The 23,733-nt window shown below is 48.9% G+C and overlaps 1 protein-coding gene across 13 annotated transcripts in view; it reads left to right on the top strand.

Annotated features, from left to right (window-relative positions):
* Nucleotides 1-23,733, top strand: part of ZBTB7C (zinc finger and BTB domain containing 7C) — a 401,190-nt gene that overhangs the window by 272,627 nt on the left and 104,830 nt on the right. For 2 of the 13 annotated variants that reach the window (XM_049902317.1, XM_049902318.1), the window contains exon 1: nt 17,349-17,599. The exons of the other annotated variants lie outside the window; for them this stretch is intronic. The gene's annotated coding sequence lies outside the window, so the exon portion shown is untranslated. Of the gene's footprint in view, nt 1-17,348; nt 17,600-23,733 lie in introns of those variants that run through there. 13 annotated transcript variants of the gene reach the window in all.

Below are 23,733 nucleotides of genomic sequence, written 5' to 3'. Positions count from 1 at the left end.
GGCATTGTGTTTGAGACCACAGCCCTCCAAAGCCAGTGTCTCTGGGATCTGCAGCCCCTGTTGTGTCTCTGGGGCTCCTCAGAGCACTGTGGAATCTCTTTGTAGGTTACCCAAGTATTGCTCTCTGCCTCCTCTAGGGTCCTGCCTGAAGGCATTGAATGTTGGTGAGCCCTGGGGCGGGCAGCATTTTGGGAAAGAGCAAAAAAAATTCAAGTCATTCAGGCTAATACCTGTTTAAATAAAGTATTTGGAGAGGAAAGAGGCTGAGACGAATGATTAGAATAATGTGTTTGGTTATAGAAGCTCATAAACTCAGACCTCATTGGTTGGCTGTGCTAAAGTTTGCCTTTGCACCATCTTTGAGAGCAGAGCCTGGTGAATAAATGAGCAAAGCACCCATGATTTAGAATAGGAAGGAAGGCCCATGTGTGTGACTCTGTGGTGGCAACATTTTGATCAGAAGAATTGAGCTCCATTCACCTTGGTAAGCATTTTGTTTATTTACATTTATTGGGCACCTTCAGTGTGCTAGGTCTTATGCTCGATGTTCTATAAGCAGTAGTTTATTGACTCCTCTTATGAACCCTATTTTTACCCATTTTACTGATAAGGAAACTGAGGCTGGCAAGTGGAAGACCGGATTCACACTTACTCACACTAAGGTTATAATTTAGTTGGGGGAGGTAAACACAGGGCTTGGTATATGGCGGGTGCACAATAAATGTATCAGTCACTTACTCAGTGAGTGAGGACATGTGTTGAGCTCCTGGAGAGTAGGAGTGGTCTTGATTCTCTGCACTCCTCACCCTAGTGCTGGTACATAATGGATGTTGGAGAACCAGTAGACCCATAGAGCCTGAGGGAGGGAGGGATCACCTAGTCACATTTTTCAGATGAAAAGACAGGCCCTTGAAAAGAGAAGGGATTTGCCCAAGGCTCCAGGGATTTCTCCCCACAGGGTTTTGATTGGCTGCTGGGAAGCACAGGTGGAGCTGGGGAGACTAAGATGGCCTTGACTGGTTCTCATCCCCAGGCTCCAGGGAGTCCCCCCAACATTGGGAAGCCGTGGGGATTTGCCTCCAGCTCCATGCTGTACCCTAGCCTGCCCCTGCTCCATCCTCCTTTCCCCCACTCCCCCCAAAAAAACCCTCAAACCTGTAGCTGTGGAGTCAGTTTAGACTTATGGTGGCTCCATGTGTTACAGAGTAGAAGCGTTGCATAAGGTCTTCTTGTCTGTAGTCTTTCTGAAAGAAGTTCGTCAGGCCTTTCTTCCACAGAACTGCTCAGTGGGTTTGATTAGATTCTTTTCAGACGTGTTGTTACCAAAAACACTTCCCCAGTCTGTGGGTTCTCTTTTTTCTCTTTTGGTAAAGTCTTTTGATGAACATAAGTATTTAATTTTTAGGAGGTCCCAGTTATCTAGCTTATCTTCTGTCATTTGTGAATTTGTAATTATGTTTGTTAGTGTATTTATGCGACAGATTAGGACCCTTAGCTTCATCCCTATGTTGTCTTCCAGGAACTTTTTAGTTTTAGCTTTAACATTTAGATCTTTGATCCCTTTTGAGTTAGTTTTTGTGTATGGCGTGAGGTGTGGAGTTTCATTTTTCTGCAAATGGATATCCAGTTTTGCCAGCAGCATCTGTTGAAGAGACTCTCTTTGCCATTGAATGGACTTTGACCCTTTGTCTAAGATCAGCTGTTCATAGGTGGATGGATTTACTTCCGGGTTCCCAATTCTCTTCCTCTGGTCTATGTGTCTGTTATTGTGCCAGAACCAGGTTGTTTTGATTACTATGGCTGTATAGTAAGTTCTGAAATTGGGAAGCATGAGGCCTCCTACTTTGTTCTTCTTCAACATTGCTTTAGCTATTCGGGGCATCTTTCCTTTCTATATAAAGTTAGAGATTAGTTTTGCTCAGTGGGTTTGAACCACTAACCTTTAGGTTAGCAGCCAATCACAAACCACTTGAGCCTCCCAGGACCTTTCCACCACCTCCTTCTCCCCTCTCCACTAAAATCTCTTGCCTTCAGAGTCTCCAGATGGTGAATAGAATGGTGAGGTGGAAAAGGCCAGGAGAAGGTAGGCCCACCCAGCAGCCATTCAGAATTCCACAGCTCTGAACACAGAACACTTCCTCTAGACTCACAGATATGAGAGCTAAAGGGGCCTTTAAGGTCATCAACCTCCACAAGACCCCCATTTTACTGATGAGAACCATGAGGACCAGAAAGGACAAAGTACATGCCCAAGGACACACAGCCCCATTGAGACAGAGGCTAGAAGCAGGACTCTTGCATTCTGGTTCAACACTGCTCTTAAGTGTATGGGCCCAGTGCTTTTGAGAAACATTGCCAAGTCCCTTGGTCATCCTGTGGCTGTTAGGTCCAGAGTTATGAGAAAACAAGGTAGGGTGTGTTTGCCTAACACCTTTGAAGCCGTCCCTAAAGTTAAATCACCTGTCATTTTTGATGGACACCCTTGGCAGCAACTAAAACAAATCCACCAAAAGCAAAGAGAAAGAGAAGGAGGGACAGAGTGGGTGTTGGCCCCTGGTGGTAACCCAAGCATATTTAACTTGTCAGCTGGTCCGGCTCAGATACAATCTCGTTCCTGCTTGGCACGAGTTTATCAAGCCTGTGTGTTCCTTCTTGGCAAAGTCTCGAAGGGAGAGGAAGCAGGGGCTGTCCCTGGGATCCCAGGAAGTTTGCAGGGAGTCTGCTTCCCACCTCCTCTTGAGCTCTAGCCCCTCTCTCCCACCCCTACCCCACAGGGAGGACTCTTAGTTGGCATTAAGTGGAATTAGAATTTCTCCTTCAGGATGGAGCCCACATACTTGGGATCTGTTTTTTTGTTTGGGGCAGGGAGAGTCCGGGGAGGGAAGAGTTCAGATTGGCTGCCACTCAAGAGTGAGGATTGCAGAGGCAGGGCATTGAGCTAGGAGTTTGTGTTTATCACGCTTATATGGCCCTTTAGAGGAGTCCCTGGATGGTACTAATGGTTAAGCACTCTACTGGTAGCCAAAAGGTTGATGGTTTGAACCACCCAGAGGCACCTCAGAAGACAAGCCTGGTGTTCTGCTTCTGAAAGGTGACAGCCTTGAAAACCGTATGGGACAGTTCCACTCAGCACATATGGGGTCACCATGAGTCAGAATCGACTCGACTGCAACAAACAGCAACAACATCATGGAACTTTATATGCGTCAGGTACTGTCCTAAGCATTTTACATATCTTGGCTCAGGTAATCTACCCAACCGCTTTTATAGATAAGGGAACTGAGGCAGAGAGAGGCTAAGAATTTGCTTACAGTTACACTGTGAACAGTGGCAGAGCCAGGATTCAGTCCCATACAGTCTGGCTCCAGAGTCCATGCTCTCGGTGTGATTTCAGACCACGTTTCTGCTGTGACAACCAGGGTCTTGCCTCTTGATCGGTAATTTAACCAGCCTGGGTCTCAGTTTCCTCATCTGTAAAATGGAAATAATAATAGTAACTGTACATTCACCCCTGGAGATGATCACTTTGAGAAACGTGCAGGGCTCTACAGGCAGGAGGGCTGGTTCTTAGCTGACCAGGTTCCCAGCTGGGGTTGATTGATCCCACTGCTTACTCATCCCTACACAGGTCAGTGGCCTGTGGCAGCCCTTACTGCCTTGTGGGACCAGTGATTTCTGGATGCCCTTGGAGATTGCTGGATGCCCTTGGCGTTGGTGAAGTATCCACTTTCCCCATAGCAGCCTTCCTGTATCCAACCCAGCACGCAACAATTATTTACATGGTTTGCATATGGTATTTATGATGATATTCATATAACTCTTCTTGCTCTTAATGCCCTTGCTTATTGAAAAGCTCTGCTTAGTGATTACGCCCTATTTATGTCAGGTGAAAGCTCTGCTTGCCCACATTTGATGGCTCCTTTGCCCCCTCCCATCCTTAGGAACCACAACATACCCTCCACCAACCACTGGTTCATCTTCAGCTAAAATCCTGGCCTGTGTTCAGATAATGCCTTATGCCACCCCAACACTTCGGGTGGGAAAAACCCTCTGAGTGGCAGGTGGAGGCAATACCTGCCAAACTGCAGCTGCAGAGGCCGTTGCAGAGATCCCCTCTCTCCTCCCCACCCACCTTCTTCTTCTGTCAGCCGTCATCACCCTTGATCCAGAAATCAGAAAGCTGTCAGAAGCCCCTCCTAGTTATTTCCTAGGGGGGACCAAAGCTTTACCTTAGAATTTTATATTTACTGACTCCTTTCTAAGGAAAGGGAAAAGGTATGATGTTGGAAATGGGCATAACTGGAGCTCAGGAAACCTTAGGAGGCTTCCTCTCCAGATAGTGCTTAATGTTCTTAAAAACAGATACAGAATTAACTTTGACCAAATATAGCAGCTTAAATGGGTATCCGCATCAGCCAATGGAAAATGAGTAATGTTTAATTAATTACAAAAAGGGAGCTGGGAAAATGAAATAGTAAGCCTTTGTGTGCATATCCCACTTTATCTTCACAAAGGTTTTATAAGGTAGGGTTTGCCCATTTGACAGAGCACGAAACTGATGCCTGGAGAAGGAAATGGCATATTGCAAGTTAAGTGGCAAGTCCTAGAGAAAAGAAAGCAGAGCCTCTTGGGGTTGGTGTATTTCCCTCTATTCTTGACTGCTGGGCAGCTTAGCACCAAGTTTAAAGTCATCTCAATATATTAAAAACACAAGTCTTGGCCTTGTCCATTCTGGGTGCTGAACTTGATTGAGCCTGGCTCCAACTTCAGGCTTACTTTCCTCTTGCCTGAATTTTTTTCCTTTGTTATGTATACTTACCTTGCATTGTAGGCACATTTGTAAGCTCACTCCAGTCCTTTTTGGAACAAACCTGTTGCCAAAACCCATTGCTGTCCAGTGGATTCCGGCTCATAGCAACTCTAGGACAGAGTAGAACTGCCTCATAGGATTTCCAAGGAGCGGCTGGTAGATAGGAACTGTTGACCTTTGGTTATCAGCTGTAGCTCTTAACCACTGCGCCGCCAGAGCTACTTTTGGAACAAAACAAAAAAGCCAAAACCGTTGCCATCGAGTTGATTCCAACTTACAGCGACCCTATAGGACAGAGTAGAACTACCCTATAGAGTTTCCAAGGACGCCTGGTAGATTCAAACTGCCAACCTATTGGTTAAGCAGCTGTAGCACTTAACCACTACACCACCAGGGTTTCCTTTTGGAACAAGGTGGGTTATAAATACATACATTCCTACGCAGGATGTTGTCGTTAATCATTTCACAAGGTCTCCCGTGGAGGAGATATTTACAGTTAACATGTCAGCCATTTGCACCATCCAGGGACTCCATCTAAGAAGGACCATCTGTAATTATTTTGCTGGCTCTCTCCCATGGGTAGAAAAATATATAACACACACAAGAAATAGTTTCTGTTTCTAGTGGACTTTCTTTCACCTGAATTTTATTTTTTGAACTTTCGGGGGTCATAAGCCATTTTGAAAATCTTATTGTGGACTGTGTCTCCCCGCCCAAAAAGGCATGTGCTCACATACTCATGTTTTATACACAACATAGGCCACCCAAGGCACTCTATTAAGGACCCCTGTCTGAATCAAGAGCCTGGTTTTCCTATAAGTGATCTGTGTCCCAGTAACAGCAGATACTGGTTAGGCAAATGCTAAAGCTCCACCTCTCAACTTTGACCCCATAGCCAGCATGCCAGTCCCTCCAGTCACCTGGCCCCAGCCCACCTTCCCACACTATCTTCCCTCCCTGGTGCACCCAGGACTCTTAGTGGCACAGTGGTTAAGCACTCAGCTGCTAACAGAAAGGTTGGAGGTTTGAACCTACCATCTGCTCCTGCGCCACCCTTCCATGAAGATTATAGCCTTGGAAATCCAAGGGGCAGTTCTACTCTGTCTTATAGGGTCACTATGAGTTAGACTCTATGGCAGTGGATTTTGTGCGTCATTGTGTTTTTGTTTGTTGGTTTGTTTTTGGTCTGGTGCATCCACTGCCCAGCCAGCCTAGCTTGCCTTGTCCCTCTGTTTGCTGTCACTTCATTGTTTCCCCCTGCCCCCCATCCTCCAACACCCTCCTCTCTACTTATCTATATTCAGCCTGCAATTGAAGTAGTTAATGACCTCCTCAGAGGAATCAGAAGAGTTTCCTGGAGAATGTGGGTCTTGAGCTGAGAGGAAGGAGGCCCCAGTGTTAGGGGCAGAAAAACAATGAAAAGCACTGAAATGGGAGCTCAGAGTGAGGCTGGAGTCCCAGCTGGCAGGGAGAGCAAGACAGAATGGGGTGCTGGCCTGATTGTTTTTCATGCCTGGATGAGATGAAGGAGTCTCGGCACAAAATGCCCCGACAGACAAATGAGAAATCCCTGGGTTCTTCCTATAAAGGTTATAGTCCAGAAGACCCTATGGGACATTCTGCTCTGTCACATGGGGTCACTATGAGTTGAAATTGACACCACAGCACCTAACAACAGCAACATATGCAGAAATGTGGTCATCCCAGCAATACGTATAATATGGTAAAAGCCCCAAGTGTCCAAGAGTAGGGAATGGGTAAATGTGTGATGGTAGGTCCGCTTGGTGGAATTTTATACAGCTACGAAGAATGATTAATGTGAAGACCATGCCTAAGGTGCAATTCAACATTTGAGAACCTCTTTCTGCCCCCACTTCCTGCCTCCCACACACCCCTGAGGGACCTCAACCAACCACTTGACCAGTTGTTGTCGAGTTGACCCCGACTCAGAGTGACCCCTTATATGTCAGAGTAGAACTGTGTTCCACAGGGTTTTCAGTGGCTGATTTTTCGAAGTTGATTGCCAGGCTTTTCTTCTGAAGCACCTGCAGGTGGATTCAAACCTCCAGGCTTTCCGTTAGCGGCCAAGCGCATTAACCATTTGTAGCACCCAGGTGCTCCGATTCTCAACCAGGGGCCACTAATTAGCAAGGCCAGTCAGTCAGTACCAGTGCTTCTTCCACTTCAGCTTGCTTTCCCTAGGGAATCTGTGAAAAGGCAGATTTGGCATTCCGATTCTGATTCAGTGGGCCTGAGGTAGGGCCTAGGAATTTGCATTTGTAGCCATAGGTCTAAGAGATTCTGAGCAGAGGACTTGAAATTCAGAGAAACATGGCCATGCCAAGACTGAGCAGCATATGCCCAGACAGCACACCATCCAGGCCATTGGGCTTTTCCTCTTCATCAGTGAAATGAAACGCCTTTATCGAGGACTTTAAAATTGTATTTGTATCAGAACGCACTACTAGGTGAACATGCTAACTACACCAGGCAGACGGCTATGTATTCTCTGAGTTGAAATGCCCCCAGACAGCATCCACAGCCTCTAACAAATGCCTGGCCTCATGTTTTACCCTTGTCATGATTTATAACACCTACCCTCTGTCTCACTCCACTTTCTCCTACTTCATTTGAAGTCCAAAAATATTCTGAGCCATCTTGTGCAGTGCCCCAGGATCAAAAGTGACTTTCTTAGAGGTGGCAGGTTCAAATCCTGGCCCTGCTTCTTAGGATCCTTGAGCTGCCATTGTGTTAGAAAGGAATCATAATGGACTGACTTCATGAGATTGTGGTTGAAGGTTAATTAAAAAAAATAATGCATGCAAAGCTCTTAGACAATGCTTACAGCTCTTAGAACTATGATTATTTTTCTGTCCTTGGGGGTTAATAGTGGGTCTTTTCTTTGATGTGGTCCTTGGAGGAGGCCAGGGCCAGCATTGCTTTGATCTGGTAGTGGCCATGCAGTTCTACCCTGTTTCCCTGTCTATCCTGCAAGCCTATCCTTGGCCTTGTGGAAATTGGCTGGCCTCAGTGAGAAGGCCCCAGCCACACTGACCTCGTAGTGTGGCGCAGGTCACTGTGCTGACCTGCCCTCCCTAGATGGTTTGTCTTGCCCCTGGTGGGGGGGGGGCGGGGACCATGGGCGGCTCATTAACCCCTGACAGTGGCACGGCTGACCAGTGTTTGGGGTGATGCCAACTTCTGCTTAGTTACACTTGAGCTAGTTGGAGCCAGATGCTTTTATGCAAGAGTGTCAGAGCCCAGTGTGATGTTTAGTACAGTGGAGAAGCTGCTGGTGCACACCCCTTCCCATCCAGCAATCAGCCGCCCTGCCCAGCTGTGCGTCCTTCTACTCACCATGCCCCCATACATATTACACGTCCATGTGTGCACACACACACTCACGCACATCCACAGGTACTCACACATATACACAGGCACTCACACACACAGGCACTCACACACACAGGCACACACACACATACACAGGCATACTCACAAGCACACACACTCATGCACACCTACTCACACACATACTCATGTACACACACTTGCACACATACTCATGAACACACACTCATACACATGGACACACACTCATGCACACATATACACACACAGAGGCCTGCCCCCACCTTCTGCATCCCTGTCACCATCCTTCCTCCCTCCTGGGCAAAATGCTAACCAAACCAAACCCATTGCCACTGAGTCAGTTCTGACTCATAGCCACCTTATAGGACAGAGTAGAACTGCCCCATAGGGTTTCCAAGGAGCAGTTGGTAGATTTGAACTGCCAGCCTTTTGGTTAGCAGCTGTAGCTCTTAGCCACTGCACCACCAGAGCAGACACTAGTGAAGGGAAAAGTGGACACCCAGGGAATATTTGTTATGACCAAAGACTTCCAATAACCTGCTCGGGAGTGGAGCCCTCACAGATTTGCAGGGACTTGGGAGGGACAGGCCAACTTTCTCCATGTTCACCAAGGGGAACTTGAGTCAAGGCCAGAATCTGCAGCCAGCATAAATGGGGCTTAGCTTCCCAGGCTGCCTAGGCCCACAGGGTCTTGTCTAGCACATAGTAGGTATTCATTTAATATTAAATGAATTGGTTGTTTGTCTAGGTTGAAGGTCTTAGTTCATCTTTTCTTACTTTTCTGTGTATAAATGCCCATTAAAAAAAAAAAAAAAAACCCTCCCTAAGCACACCGTTGGAAACCCTGGTGGCGTAGTGGTTAAGTGCTACGGCTGCTAACCAAAGGGTCGGCAGTTCAAATCCACCAGGCGCTCCTTGGAAACTCTATGGGGGCAGCTCTACTCTGTACTAGAGGGTTGCTATGAGTTGGAATCGACTCGATGGCAGTGGGTTTGTTTTTTTGGTTTTGCAGTTAAACCCTCTCCCTTATGTTGGAGGTAAGTCTAGGTGGCCCTACTAGAGGAAGAGGCACAGTGATGGGACCCTAAAGGAGCACTAGGCAGGGAGTCAGGAGATGGGCATTCCCCTGCCACTCCCAGTGTGACCTTGGGCAAGTCACCTCCCACCCTCAGCCCATTTCCTGTCCGTAGGAGCTAGAATGCTTGCTTTGTCCCTCTGAGTGCTGGGGAAGTCCAAAGTGCTTTCCATAGGACGAAGCTGAGCAGTGGTGGTGTGGCTTCACCTGCTTGACCACACGGCAGATGTTTATCTGCTTATTGTTGTCTTTTCTCTCCTAGAAGGTCAGCTCCAGGAGGCCCAAGACCATGTTGCTTTGTTCACCACTTTGTATCCAAAGCGTAGAGTAGTACAGGGCACAGAATAGGCAGCCAGGGCCTAACTGTGAATGAGAGGCAGGGAGAGGAAAGGGGAGGGAAGGAAGGAGAGAGGAAAAGGAGAAGAAAAAAGGGGAGAGGAAGGGAGGGATGGAAGAAAGGAAAATGGGGAGAAAAGAAGGGGGAAAGTAAGGAGGAAGAAAGAAGAGTGGGTGGATGGTGGATGGGTGGATGGATGGATGGTTGGATTGTTGGATGGATGGATATCTGCCTCTCCTGGCTCATAGAGTCACTGCCTTTCCCACCACTGCCCTACTTGGCAGGGCTTTAGCCGAGCCCCACTCCTCTGTGGACTCCCAGGGGTGCCTGCTCTGATGGTGACAGCCCCAGTCCCCCTGTGTTATGCCCAGAGCCCACCCAGGCTTTATAGGCTCCTGGCACCCTCACCTCCTCCTGCCATGGGTGCTGACTGTATCACTGATGCAATCTGGAGGAGGGCGAGGCCCTGTTAGCCCTGGGGCCCTGAGGCTGCAAGCAGAGGCTGGGATCCTGCTTCTGCCCTGCCCGCCATGCAGCCAGCAGGCACAGAGCCCTTCCCTTTGCCCAGCTGGCTTGGGTATTTTCCCCTGGAGAGAACAATCCCAGCACCAGTGCTCAGCTAGCACCTCCCCTGTGAGGCTCCCCAGACCCCAGACAAGCATCAGCTTGTCTCCCCAGCATACCTGAGGAGTGGGAGGCAGCTTCTGGGTACCTGGCCTGCCCCCCTGGGGCTACAACACCTTGCCATCCTGCTCCCACAGGATGGGCAGCCAAGGCCAGTTGGCCAAAGAATTTGGTTCTCCAAATCACTGGTGTGTGTTTTAGGAAGTGGATGAGTGCGATTGATTTTGGCAAACTGCCAATAGGTTCAGAACGACTGGGTCGGGGGTACTGGTGGCTCAGTGGTAGAATTCTCACCTTCCATATGGGAGACACAAGTTCAGTTCCCAGCCAGTGGACCTCGTGCATAGCCACCACCCACCTGTCATTGGACACTTGTGTGTTGTTATGATGCTGAACAGATGTCGGCAGAGCTTCCAGAATAAAATGGACATGGAAGAAAGGCCTGGCAATCTACTTCCAAAAGCCAACCAATGAAAACTCTATGGATCACAACGGTCCAGTCTTTAACAGATCATGGGGATGGTGCAGGACAGGCAGCATTTTGTTCCATTGTGCATGGGCTCACCATGGGTCAGAGGCAGATTCAACAGCAGCTAACAATAACAATGTCATGTCCAGGATATTTAAGTGGAATCTATCTATCTATGCTATGACAGAATGACTGGGTCTGCCCCGCTAAAACAGTGGCAGAAATGTGTGTAGCATTGGCAGCTAATGGATTTGGATAAATTTTGTAATCATACAAAAGGCTGTTACAGTGTAGCTTCGATTCAATTTGTGGCTCCTCTGATCTTTATGCAAAGCAGCAATGAATTGTTATTTCAAATCGTGCTTGAATACATATCAGTGAAATCTGATCCGTGGATCAAAGTGATAGGGCCGTGTGATTGCCTGAAGTCCACTGGTGGGAATAGTACAAACAGTGGACTTCAGAATAGTGAGGTCTTGTTTTGTCATCAGACAGAAGCTCCAGGGGCCACAAAGGAAGAGGCTGGCATGTCCCCTCCCATGGGGAATCTCAGTTGGAAGCCCCACCATCTTCCTGGTGCCCCAGCTGGTTGAGTCTTCTCAGTTTTCTTGAAAATTTAATTAAACATTTGAGCACCTCAGGGAGGAGCCCTGGTGGTGCAGTGGTTAAGCGCACAGCTGCTAATTGATAGGTCAGCTGTTCAAACCCACCAGCTGTTCTGTGGGAGAAAGATATGGCAGTCTGCTTCCGTAAAGATTACAGCCTTGGAAACCTTATGGGGTAGATCTGCTCTGTCCTGTAGGGTGGCTATGAGTTGGCATGGCTTTGATGGCAATGGGTGACAGCCTTGGAAACCTTATGGGGTAGATCTGCTCTGTCCTGTAGGGTGGCTATTAGTTGGCATGGACTTGATGGCAATGGGTTTGAGCACGTTAAGAAGCACAAGGTTGGATGTCAGTTGAGGCCTTTGTTGAATACAGTATGGACGGTTCCATTCACTCCACAGAGAGGAGGGAGAGGGAGACTGCCCTAGGCTGCCATGATGCTACAAATATTAGCCTGCCTACCTAGTGTGGTGGGGCCCTGGGTGACATAAATGGTTTGTCCCTGACTACTAACCTAAAGATTAGCGGTTCGAACCCACCCAGCAGTACCACAGAAAAAGGCCTGCCAATCTGCTTCTGTAAAGATTACAGCCAAAAAAAACCCTATAGAACAGTTCTACTCTGTAACACATGGGGTCACCATGAGTCAGAAATGGACTCCATGGCAACAGGTTTGGCTTTTTTTAGTGAGATTATGGGTGACTTTCTCTGATAATCCTGTAGGGTCACTAGGAGTCAGAATCGACTCAATGGAAATGAGTTTGGTTTGGGGTTTGAGCACCTAAGAAGCGCAAGGTTGGATGTCACTTGAGGCTCCATCTGTTTCACACATTTTCTCTAATGTGGAGGAATTTCATATATGAATTTTAAAGAGAATATTAATCTCACTAGAGTTTTTCATCAGTGATTTCAAAGGTCTCCATTCTGCTACTCACTCACTTTTTTTTATTCCCAATTAGACAAGCAGCTTTATTTGAGAGATGACGAGAGCTGGCCCTCCCTTCCCCCCGCCCCCCCCCCCCGCCCGCCCCGCAGTCTCAGCAGTATCTCCTGCAGCCTCAGGCCATCAGGGCATCTTGGCCACGGGGACAGGCACCACATGGGCTGCCACCTCAGAGCATGAGCCTGAGCTCATTCACTTTTTAATCTGAGTCTCAGTTTCCTCATCTGCAAAGCGAGACTAATAATTCCTTATCAGTCTACTCTATAAGGTGTTGGGAAGGCTAAGAAAATGGGCTTAGAATGTCACTGAAAAAGCACTGTGCACATAGAAGTTGTCATCATCATTCTGACAGGTCAGGGCCTTGAAGCGCTGATGCACTGGAGGGGCGAGGGCTGTTAGGATGGAAATCCCCAAATGAAATCAGCTCCTGACCTGGTCTTTTGCAGGTTCTCTCTGAGACGTTAACTGCTTTCCCTGGGGGAGCCTAAGTTCCCACACTGTGTGGCAGCTTGTGGGGCGGTAGTGGCTCAAGGCTTTCGAGCCTTGCCAACCCCTTCCAGGCATGGCTGGGTGAATGCTTTGGTCTTTACAAGATAGTTTGTCTAAAAAGTCAGCCAGGGTGACAAGCAAAAGCAGTGCCTTCTAAAAGCCATAGAAAGTGCGTTCTGGTCAGAATTCCCTTATTTGTTTATTGGCATCTTCAAGTTCTCAGAAGATGAAGGCACGCGTGATTTTGGAGCATCGAAGCTGGCTGGGCTCTCAGTCACCGCCGCTTCCATCATCCTGTGTACAGAGAAAGAAGCTGAGGGACTGCGAGGTGGGGGGACATGCCCAATGGCACACAGCCGAGACAAGAACCCGGGCCTCCTGCGTCCCACATCTAAGGTTCTCTCAACAAACATTTGTTCTACAAATATTTACAAGGTGTCTACCATGTACCAGGCCCCAAGCAGTGAAAAGATACCCAGAGTCCCTGTTCTTAAGCAGCCTCCATTCTACTGGGAGACAGCCAAGACATAAAATAAATCAACGTAAGCAGTTAAATAAAAGAATGAAAGTTACAATGAGTGCCTTGATCAGGGGTCTGAAATCGATAATGGAGGGGGAAGGGGAGTCCTAATTTATCTGTGGTGGTCACGAAGGCCTCTTTGAGGAGGTGACATTTTTGTGATGCCTGAGTTAGGAGAAGAACATTTCAGGCCAAGGAAGCCCCCAAGAAAGGTCTCACAAAGGGGAGGAAACGGAACGTGGTGTGTCTGCACGTGACTGGAGCATAGCGAGTGAGGGGGTGAGTTTGGAGGGAGAAGCAGGGTTTTGCAGCGCCTTGTGGGCTATGGTGAACATTTCGAATTGAATTCTAAGCATCCTGTGATATGACCAGATGCATGTTTGAAGAAGGTTGCTTGGACAGCTGCGTGGTGCTGAGTGGAAGGAATGGGAGCAGGGAAAACAGCTAGGAAACCCATTCTGAAATCAAGGTGAGAGGTGATGGTGGCACGGCCTAGGGTGGTGCTGAGGGAGGTGGCAAGGAGAGGGCAGCTACAGATCTATTCTGGAGATAGGTTTATTGATGGGTAGATTGGCTAGGGGTAGGGATTGGAGGGTGGGAAGGAGAGGGAAGCAGCAAGGGTGACTCAGAGTTGCCAGCTTGAGTAATTCTTGTTCCATAGTGCTACGTGCACTGTCTTGAGAAGCCCTGCTCCAGTGTGTTACCAAAGTCCCACCTCCATCCCAGCCTCCTACTGAATAATAATACCCTTTCAGGTTCAGCCTGTTTAGCAGGTGGTAAAACTGAGACACAGGCAGGTTGCCCCTAAGGGAACCAATTGTGTGAACTAGACAAAGAACCAGAACTTGAACTCCAGGGGTAGCCTTGGTCATCAGATTCATAGAGACCTAGGTGTGATGTCCAGTCTTAACATTTAGTAAGCAATGTGAGCTTACCCAAGCTGTAAGACCTCTCTGAACCTATTTCCTTATCAGTAAAATGGGGGAAATGATAGGCCCTTACCTCATGGTGGTGTTGGGAGGATTAAAGGAGGATTGATACCTAGTAGACCTTCATTAGATATGAGTTATTATTTCTAGACTACATAGTTCCCATCTGTATCTACCTCTGCACTCACATGCATGTGGGCACTCTGTATATGTGTGTACATGTGTGTGCAAAAGCCGTTGTGTGCCTATGTCACAGCTGATGACCAGGTGCTACTAAGGTTTCCAGTTAAGACAATAGCAAATTTGCTCATTGGGCTCTGTCCAGCCTTCTGAGCCGCGCTTGATGGTCAGAGCAGGAGCCTTCATCCTCACTGGAACACTAGTGACTTGCTGGATTTAGAGCCAGATGTGAAAGGCTAGTCGCCTGTAAAGCCAGCCTGTTTCCATGTGCTCCAACTGAGCTGACCGGGAAGGTGGGGCAGGGGTGAGGGTGTTAGGAAGCAGAAGGGTGAGTAAGAGGGAGGGGGCCAAAGTGAGCCTAGGAGGGAACCACAGCCCAAAAGGAAATGCACAATAACAGACCTAGAGTCTGGTCTGCCCAGAGCCCCATCTGTGAGTGGCTTTGGGAGACTTACCCATCCCTTCTCCCCACTCCACCCCACCCCACAGCTCTGAGGCTGCTTTATATTTCTGTTTTCTGGAGGCAGCTGGCACTGAGGACTAAGAACAGGGAGGCAAAGCTAGAGGGAACGTGAGGGCAGGACTCCCCACTTTCTGCCCTGGGATGTTTCCAAAGGGCGTGTCCCAACAGGGCACACACAGTGATTAAGGGGGAGGGAGGAGTGACATTCACTGTCCACTGCAGGACCCAGTAGTGGGCTGGATGGTGGCCAGCTTCCCCCAGGCTCTTGGCTGCAATAATATTGGCCCTGGCATCACCCACTGGCCTACCCAGGCCCTCTTTTGAGTCTGCCTGGGGGCAGGCTGGACTGGACACCGCACCCTGCTCAGCTCCCCTTCCCCCAACGCCCTCTGCCCACATCCAGCTGAGTCTGGAAGAGGTTCTCCAGTCCTCCTTCCTCTCCAAAGCAGGCCCTGCCCTGCAACCTCTCCTTTCACTGGAAGCTGCATCCATAAACTGGCTCCACCACATAGATCCCACCTGATGTTTTGCCCACTGGGAGGATCCTCTGAACCAGGCAGGCTGCCCCCTTCCCAGTGGCTGCACCCCCACCCCTACCTTCATCTGCTGTGCCCCCCACCTGACCCACCCTCCTGCTCACAGCAATACAAATGTCCCAGCCTACCTGGTCAGCCTCCTCCTGAGCCCTCTCCAGACAAGCCCCATCTTACTAACTGCTCTGGGTCACAAGCTCCTTGTCTGCTCTGCAGAATTAGCCTCCTGTTCCTTAACAGACCTGAGCCATGCTACATACACCTTGCCCCACACTGTCCCGTCCACTTGTGCCTAATCTCCCCCACAAGTCATGATGCTCCAAGGGCAGCACCCCACCTCACCCCATCCCACCTCCACCCAGGCTGTTGAGCAAACCCCTTATGGGTGCACAACCAACACCCCTGGGTTGGTACTCCATCCAGGTCACAGGTTGGCACCTTTACCTGCCCCAATTTGGGAGTGGAGTGTGGAGTTATGCTTGACTGGATGTTTAATTAGTGACTTTGTGGACAAAGGGATTGGATTTTTCGTTCTTTGGCTTGGGTGTTCCATGGGTATGTGGTTTTTGATAAAACGCCTGGAGTCATCAAACCGTGGAAAACTGTCCACCCACCCTGGTTAAGCACCTCCCCTCCTTCCTGTCAGCCCCTGGCTCCCTGGTTAGCAACCCCCCCAACCTGTCCCATCACCTCTTTCCTCTTATGCTGCCATACTTGATCCTCCCACCACAGCCCCCCTACCATGGGTATTCACCATTTCAGAGAGACCCTTCCTCCTTCCTAAAGCCCTTTGCCTGTCTGTGTGGGACAGGCTCTCAGCAGGATGTGTCTCACAGAGGAGAGAATCACTAACAGGGAACTTCAGGCAGGTGGCACCTGCATTCAGGAGGAGACATTCGTAGTCTGGAAGAACTTCCAGGACCTCTGCAAACCACATCCCAGTCCTTGGCCCTTTGTGAACTGAGGGACCTTGGGAATTTACCTTAGGCTTCAGGGTGCTTTAAGGCTGAGGAAAAGCAAATGGCTCATGGCCTGCTCCCAGGACAGTGACAGAGGCTATGGCTGCCTGGGTACCTCACTGGTCTCATTTGCTTTGTGCTGATTCTCAGTGGCATATGGGGCAGCTGGTCAGCAGGGAAGCACCACTCCTCTGGCTCCTTTGTCAGTGTTTAGACCAGTCAGCAGAGGTACCAAGGAGTTAATGGTAATTTCCCCAGGTGACGGGACAGCTCCAAGGGAAAGAGGGCAGGAACCTCTTGGCTGGCAGTGTTCACAAAGGTTTGGAGTGTGGCTGTAAGGAACAGCTCTGGAAGGGGAGCTCTTGCCACACCCCTCTGTGACTGGTGATTGGCCCACCCCAAATGTGGACTGTTGGAATCTCTGGTTGGCATTTCTGAGTCAGTCTTAAAGTCAAGACAAAGCAAAGGAGAGCCTGTGTGATGTGTGTCTGTATTGGGGCGGGCATGTCAGTGGGTACTTGTGGGAACTCGAAAGCCCAACCTCAGGCCTCAGCACCCTACCTGGCCAGGCCTCCTGGGCAGTCCAGTGGAGGAAGCCATGGGCAGTTCTGTGCTCACTTCCTGCACGTCCCCCTTTTTATTTGCCACGTGAATGATTGCTGTGCAGTGTTTGATTTGGTTAAGTTACACTTACGACCCTTTAAGGAGAAAAACATATAATTCTAGTAATTTTGTTGGGCTCAGGTTTCAGGCAAATGGAAATAAAATTGCCTCTAAAAATAAAAGACAGACACGCAGAACTGAAAAAAAAAACAATAATAATAAAAAAAAAAAAGCCGCCTCTGATTTGAGATAAGTGGTGTAAAGCATTTTATGAAATATTAGAAGGGGGAAAAAGAAAAGAGAGACACCCAGGAGAAAAGAGGGGAAAAAATCCACCACCACTGTTGCTTTCATTTCTGCTTTTCCTTTTCAAAAGAGCTTAATTTCCGTGTTATAAAGTGAAGCCTAAAGCGCGGCTGGTGAGATTGGTCCTTGTCCCGCGCTTCACAGTACAGGTGGACGCCAGGGGCTGCCTGCCAAATACTTCTGGTTGGAGGGAGGGGTGGGAGTGCACGCGAAACCACTCCTGGAATGGCTTAACTCGCCCAGCGCGCATCAATGACGCCCGCCCGCCCGCCGGCTGCGGCAGGCTCCTTCGAGCAGCTCGGCCGCGTGGACTCCCGTCCCGGGACCCTGGAGACGCGCAGGACACGGCCCGGCAAGAGCGCGGCGTCCGCGGGGCAGCCAGGTGGGTCTGCGGCGGGCTCGGCCGGGAACGGGGTTTTGAACCGCTTCGGGGAGCGCAAGGGGGCTGGGAAAAAAGCCTTTCCGGGTATCCGGGAGAGTTTGGGGGGTGCCCGGTGGCAGCATCCCACACCCGGAGCGGAACAGGCGCTTAGGCTCTACTCCATGGGGACCCTCGGGCTCCGGGTGGCGCATCGGGGGCCGCGGGGCGACTCCGGACCGCGCTCATCCGGCGTGCGTGGTGTGTCTGCAGTTTAAAACCTGTCTTGGCTCCCTGCACCAAGCGTGCTGGGGAGTCGAGGCTAGAGGTCTCTGAGCGAATGCAGGGGCGTGTACCAGTGACCTCCCAAGGAAAGGGCAAGAAGCGTGTTAAACTCCGAAGAAAGCACCTCCAGTCCTTTCCCGTTGCAGTCGGCTCGCGTGGGCAGGCTTTTTTTGGGGTGGGGGGAGCGAAAAGAGTGTAAAAGGGACGCCGAAAGGTTGTTGCACCTGTACCTTGTTAGTTTAAATTGCTTCTCCCTAAAAAGGTTTGGTCCCCTAAAAAGGTTTGGTCCTCCTTAGGGCCAGATGCAAAACTTGGGGCGGGGGGAGGGGTATGGGAGGGTGGGGGTGGGAATTCAAAAGGGCAACTGATTGTAGAAGCCGAGTTCCGGAGCCAGGGCAGGGGAATTGGCAGAAATAGTTCCAGAGCCGGATGGGGTCCCATCGGGGTCCCCGGGCTCCGACCGTGGTCAAAGCTGAGCTCCCACTTGGGGGTGAGTGGAGCGGCGAAATCTCCCGGGCCGTCGGGTCAAGCCAGGGTTTCGGGGACCTCTGGAGGCGGCCTCGTGGAGCCTGGGACAGGGACCCACCCAGGCCGGCCCTCCGGAGCGCCGGGTTCCCTGCAGAGGCGCAGAGCGGTCGTCTGGCTGACCTGGAAAGGACTCTGCAAAGAGCCCTTCCCCCACCCCTCACCCGCGCGGAGAGTCGCGTGCCCGTGCAGTTTTCTTTGTGCCTGGGGTGGTGAGGGCTCCCGGGCCTTCTGTGGTCCCCGATTGGGCTGCGCCGGTGGGGTTGACAGGGGGCGCTGCCTTCTCTTTTAGCACCTGGTAGGTACTCTGTGCTGGAGGCAGCTGCGTTGATATACCTCTTCCAGTGCCTCTAAATTGAGGAATGTTGAAAATGTCAAGGAAGTGGTAGAAATAATCAGTTTTCTCCAGATCAGATAGACTTTGTGGAAGGAAGGGGGAGTGGGATTGGAGGCCCTGCCAGGTTTCAGCTTCAGTTCCACTCCTCTCTCCCCCTGCCTTCACCAGCTGAGTCCTCCTGGGGCTTAGGGATTCAAAAACCTTCTCTGGCTAGGTTCCCAGCACCAGAAAGTAGCCTAGTGCCACCCTTGTCCCTTAAGACCCAGACTGGGCAGACCAGGAAAAGAAACCCACCCTTCCAAAAAAGACCTGGGTGGGCCTGTGCTCCTCTCTCTGGGCACTGTACATGGGACTGTTTCCTCAGCTCTCCCAAACTACCACACTTGAGTCTAAGCAATGTTTAAGTCAGCGCCCACCACTATCATCATTCTTATTTTACAGGTGAGGGACTGAGGCAAGAGGGCAAGGTGAGCTCCCCAAGGTCACATGGTAGGCAGCAGCAGAGTCCAGGGCTCCTGACACAGATCTGTGGGCACTGGTGCCACATGGGCCCTGTGGCCAACAACTTGGGTTCCAGAGCTTAATGAAACTGGTAGATTCAGTTCCCATGGGGCACCTTCATAGCCCTGCAGGGAGGTACAGATGGGACTCAGGCCTGGCACCACCACCAAGGAGAATCCAGCAAAGTCAGGTGGATGAGATGCACAAAGCAGTAAACAAAACTAAGGTAGCAAATAGGAAATCCTCCACAGACTGCCGGAAGAGCTGCTTTGAGACTTGAGAAAAGGCTCTTTGGGGGTCAGAAAGGTCAAGGAAGGCTTAGCCAAAAAAGAGATGACATTGAGGCAGAGCTTTGAAGGAGGATGGACAAATGGGCAAAAGCCTGGAGGCTTGTCCTGTTCTGTGTCAGTCCCGGGAGGTAAACAAGAGAGGGGAAGGGCGAGCGGGAAAGGGACAGAACATTTAGAGACCATGTACTCTGTGCCACCCACATACGCTCTTGAGATATGAATCATTGGTCCCACTTTGCAGATGAGGAAACTGAGGCTCAAAGGGGTAAAATAAGCTGCCCAGTTAGCTAATTAGTGCCAGAACTAGGATTCAAACTACCCATTAGACCACATGTCTTCTAGAAGCTTATACTTTAGTTGGGGAGACAAGGATCACCCTGGTATGATTATATATAATACAAAATATGCAAGTGTTACACATAATATTAACTTTTCTGAATCTTAATTTCTTGACATTCATTCAATCAGTCGTTTCCTTGATAAATATTGTTTGGTCTTCTGTATGTTTCTAGGCTCTGCCGCTAAGTGCAAGGTATACCTTAATAAAGGAAATAAGACCTGGTCCCTGGCCTCTGTCAATGGGAACAGTAATAGCAATGGTAACAGTACACCCCTCAATGGGTATTTGAGTGGATGAAATGAGACAAGATGTGGGAAGGTGCTACAGGAGCATTGCTATTAAGGAAGAGAAACAGGAAGGCTGGCATTTGGCTAGGTGGACAGGAGGTTGGGAGGCATTCCGCAGGGAAGTTGGAATGATGAGCTGTCCCCATGCTGCAGCCACACGGACTCACGCTTGGCTCCAGGAAAGGCTGTGGAGTGCACCCAGCACAACCAAGTCTGCCTTCAGTGCCCATGAGGCCCTTTGAGTCTCTGCTGTTCAGATGATCAGTCTCTGATTATAGTTTGGAGACGAACCTTGAGTTTGGGCATTTCCCCACTGGAGATGACAAGAGGAACCCTGTGCAGCCTCCAGGGTGACTGGCCACCCCCAGACTGAGAACTGCCCCCGTGCAGCATGCTCATGATGCACCAGCCGCCTTTCTCAGGGGCCACGATGGCATTTCCTGCACTCATAGGGCTTAAGCTACAGCTCCCAGCCCCTCATTTTACTGCTGAAGAAGGCTGTCCCCAGTCTCAGGACAAGTTGGTAGCAAAGTCAGAACTGGAACCCGGGTTCTCCATCTTCCCAGCTCACACTGGCCTGTCAAGATGGTTTCAGGACACGGCTGAAAAGACGGTGCCCGTCTGCTCACATCTCCACTTCCAACACCATTTCCTGATGCTCCTGTCCATCCCCATTTTAGCTGACCTGACATATCTGTCCTAATAAAATGATGTCAGATAGATCTTTCAGACAGAGCAGCCATAAATATTCCAGGACATTTGGCCTGTTAACTCTCCTTCCATCTTGAATGGTATAATAGGTGTAAGATAGCTACCTCTAAAATTAACTATCACTTTTCTGAGGACAGTGAACTGATAAATCTTGCCTGGAAGCTAGTGTCCATCTGAGTGATGCTCTGGGGCCTTCCTTCTCCAGAACTGACATCAGCTCCTGAAAGGGGGACATTTTGTCTTTCTTTCTTCCTCCTTTTTTTTTTTATCTTCTGGGTTTGAGGTCACAAGATCATATTACATTCCATTTTGATTTAGTGGTGCCAGAATAAAACATTTTTCTCCTGATATTAAGATTATCAGCTTGATAAGGGCAGCGAGTGCCCGGCTGGCCTTCTCTGTGTTTACAGCAATGACACAGGTGTATAATTGCATGGGGCTGTTTGTTTGCTCAGCCCTTGCTCGGCTGTGCAGCCCTACAGGTTGGGCCAGGGAGAGAGCTGTTCAGTTTATTTTAGTTTGGCTGGGAACTGTGGAGATGAATAGAGGGAGGGGAATCTGGGGTTGAGAGATTTCTGCCAAGAGCAATTTGGAGTCTCCTTCATATTAGTCAGAGATTGTGTTTTTCCTTTCTGAAGCCACCCGCCTCATAGCAACTTCCATGAAGGACTTTTTTTTTCCATCCTTTTTTGTGTGTGCTTGTTAGTTTTTGTTTTGATTTTTAACTTGCTGGACTTCTCATGACTTAGCAAAAGAAAAATAGCTCAGGGGGGTGGGGTGATGAAACCAGCTTTATACCATACATTCTGTATGTCATTGCTTTATAAATTTGAATTCTGATAGACCCCAAGGAACCACGATGCAGTGGGATGAGTAATTCCTTTGAAGAGAGAGTTTATCTTCAGTGGATGACTTTCAAAATCAAGGCATAATTTAACTTTCCCTCTGTGCATCTAGGTCCTGTGTTTAGAAAAAGAAGAACATTTGGCTTTCTTCTCTCGAACTCCCTTTTGTTCCTTTAGAAGCTCCCATTCATTCTGGGCCTTGCTTGGGAAGGGAGACAACCAGGGTGGGCCTCCTTCCACTTCATCCTCATCCCCCTATTTCGCTTCTTGTAGGAGGCCAGCGAGTGAAGCATAAGCTTCCCACTCAGGGTATGAGCTGCTCCCCAATGGCAACTTACCTTGTGTCCTCAAGGAGCACAGACAAGAGCTTGCTTGATCAAAGCCTGCCCTCTTCTAGGGCAAGAAACGTTGGGGTGAGATGTTCATCAGTCAACAAGTGAGTCCACCCATTGAACAGATCTAGTGGAGCAGCACTGAGACTCCCAACTTGAAAAATTGGCTAATAATATGGTACTATCTATGTTGACACATTCTATTTAGATACAAACCAGATGCAAATGTACAAGTGATCCACCCAAATGATATCATAGAACTGGACTTGGCCTTCAGGAAAATTCCACCTTGCATATACACACGTGTGGACATATACACACAGGCCTCTTGCATTTTTGGCTATGTATTCTGGATGATGATTGTTAAGTTGTTTCTGGAGATAACAGGCTGGCCCTTTGGTCTTTGTGAAGCTGCTAATGGAGACCACTGGGGAGGTGGCACTGACCCCAGCTCCTGTTGAGACCTGCCTTGCCTAAGCCCTAGGGAAATCTAGCAGAGCCTGCTCTATAAAGCAGAACCGAACAGGAACTTTTCTCTGCTAAGGGTTTTTTTTTTATACAGCAGTTTTATTAAGATATAATTCATGTAGCACATAATTGCCCTTTTAAGTGTACAATTCAGTAGTTTTTAGTATAGTCACAGAGTTATACATTCTTCACTCATTTTAATCTTTCCAGAAAGAATCCCCAAACCCCTTAGTTGTCACCTCCCCCCAAATTCCCTGATACTTCCTAACCCTAGGCAACCACTAATCTACATTTTGTCTCTACGAATTTGCCTATTCTGGACATTTCATATAAGTGGACTCATATAATATGTGATCTTTTGTGATTGGGTTGTTTTACTCACCACAATATTTTCAAGGTTCACCCATGCTGTGGCATGTGTCAGTACTTCATTCCTTTTTATCGCCAAGTAATATTCCGTTGCATGAATGTGCCACATTTTATATATCCATTTGTCAGTTGGTAGACATTTGGATTATTTCTACTTTTTGGCTATTATAATAATGCTGCTATGAACATCCATGTACAAGTTTTTATGTAGACATACGTTTTCATTTCTCTTGGATATAAACCTAGGAGTGAAATTGCTGGGTCATATGGTAACTCTGGAAACCCTGGTGGAGTAGTGGTTAAGTGCTTTGGCTGCTAACCAAAGGGCCGGCAGTTCAAATCTGCCAGGCGCTCCTTGGAAACTCTATGGGGCAGTTCTACTCTATCCTGTAAGGTCACTATGAGTCAGAATCGACTCGACGGAACTGGGTTTGGTTTTGGTTTGGTAGGATAACTCTGGAACCCTGGTGGTACAGTGGTTAAAGAGCTTGGCTGTTAATCAAAAGATCAGCGGTTCGAATCCACCAGCCACTCCTTGGAAACCCTATGGGGCAGTTCTACTCTGTCCTGTGGGGTCACTATGAGTTGGAACTGACCGGATGGCACACAACAACAATGGTAACTATGTTTAACTTTTTGAGAAACTACTGGATTATTTCCTTTAGCAGCTGCGCCATTTGACATTGCCACCAGCAACGTACAAGAGTTCCAGTTTCTCCACATCCTTACCAATACTTGTTATTATCTACCTTTTTAATTGTAGGCATCCTATTTTGTAAGGGTTTTTATGCCCAAGGAAGCAGCACCCAGGAAGCATTCTGGAAGCAGCCTAGTCACATAAACCTGCCATGCCTATAGCGAGAGCCGT

This window comes from Elephas maximus, chromosome 11, assembly GCF_024166365.1.
Source record: "Elephas maximus indicus isolate mEleMax1 chromosome 11, mEleMax1 primary haplotype, whole genome shotgun sequence".
Classification (NCBI taxonomy): domain Eukaryota; kingdom Metazoa; phylum Chordata; class Mammalia; order Proboscidea; family Elephantidae; genus Elephas; species Elephas maximus.
Note: the sequence above shows the minus strand (reverse complement) of the source record. Positions and strands in the feature narration are given on the sequence as shown.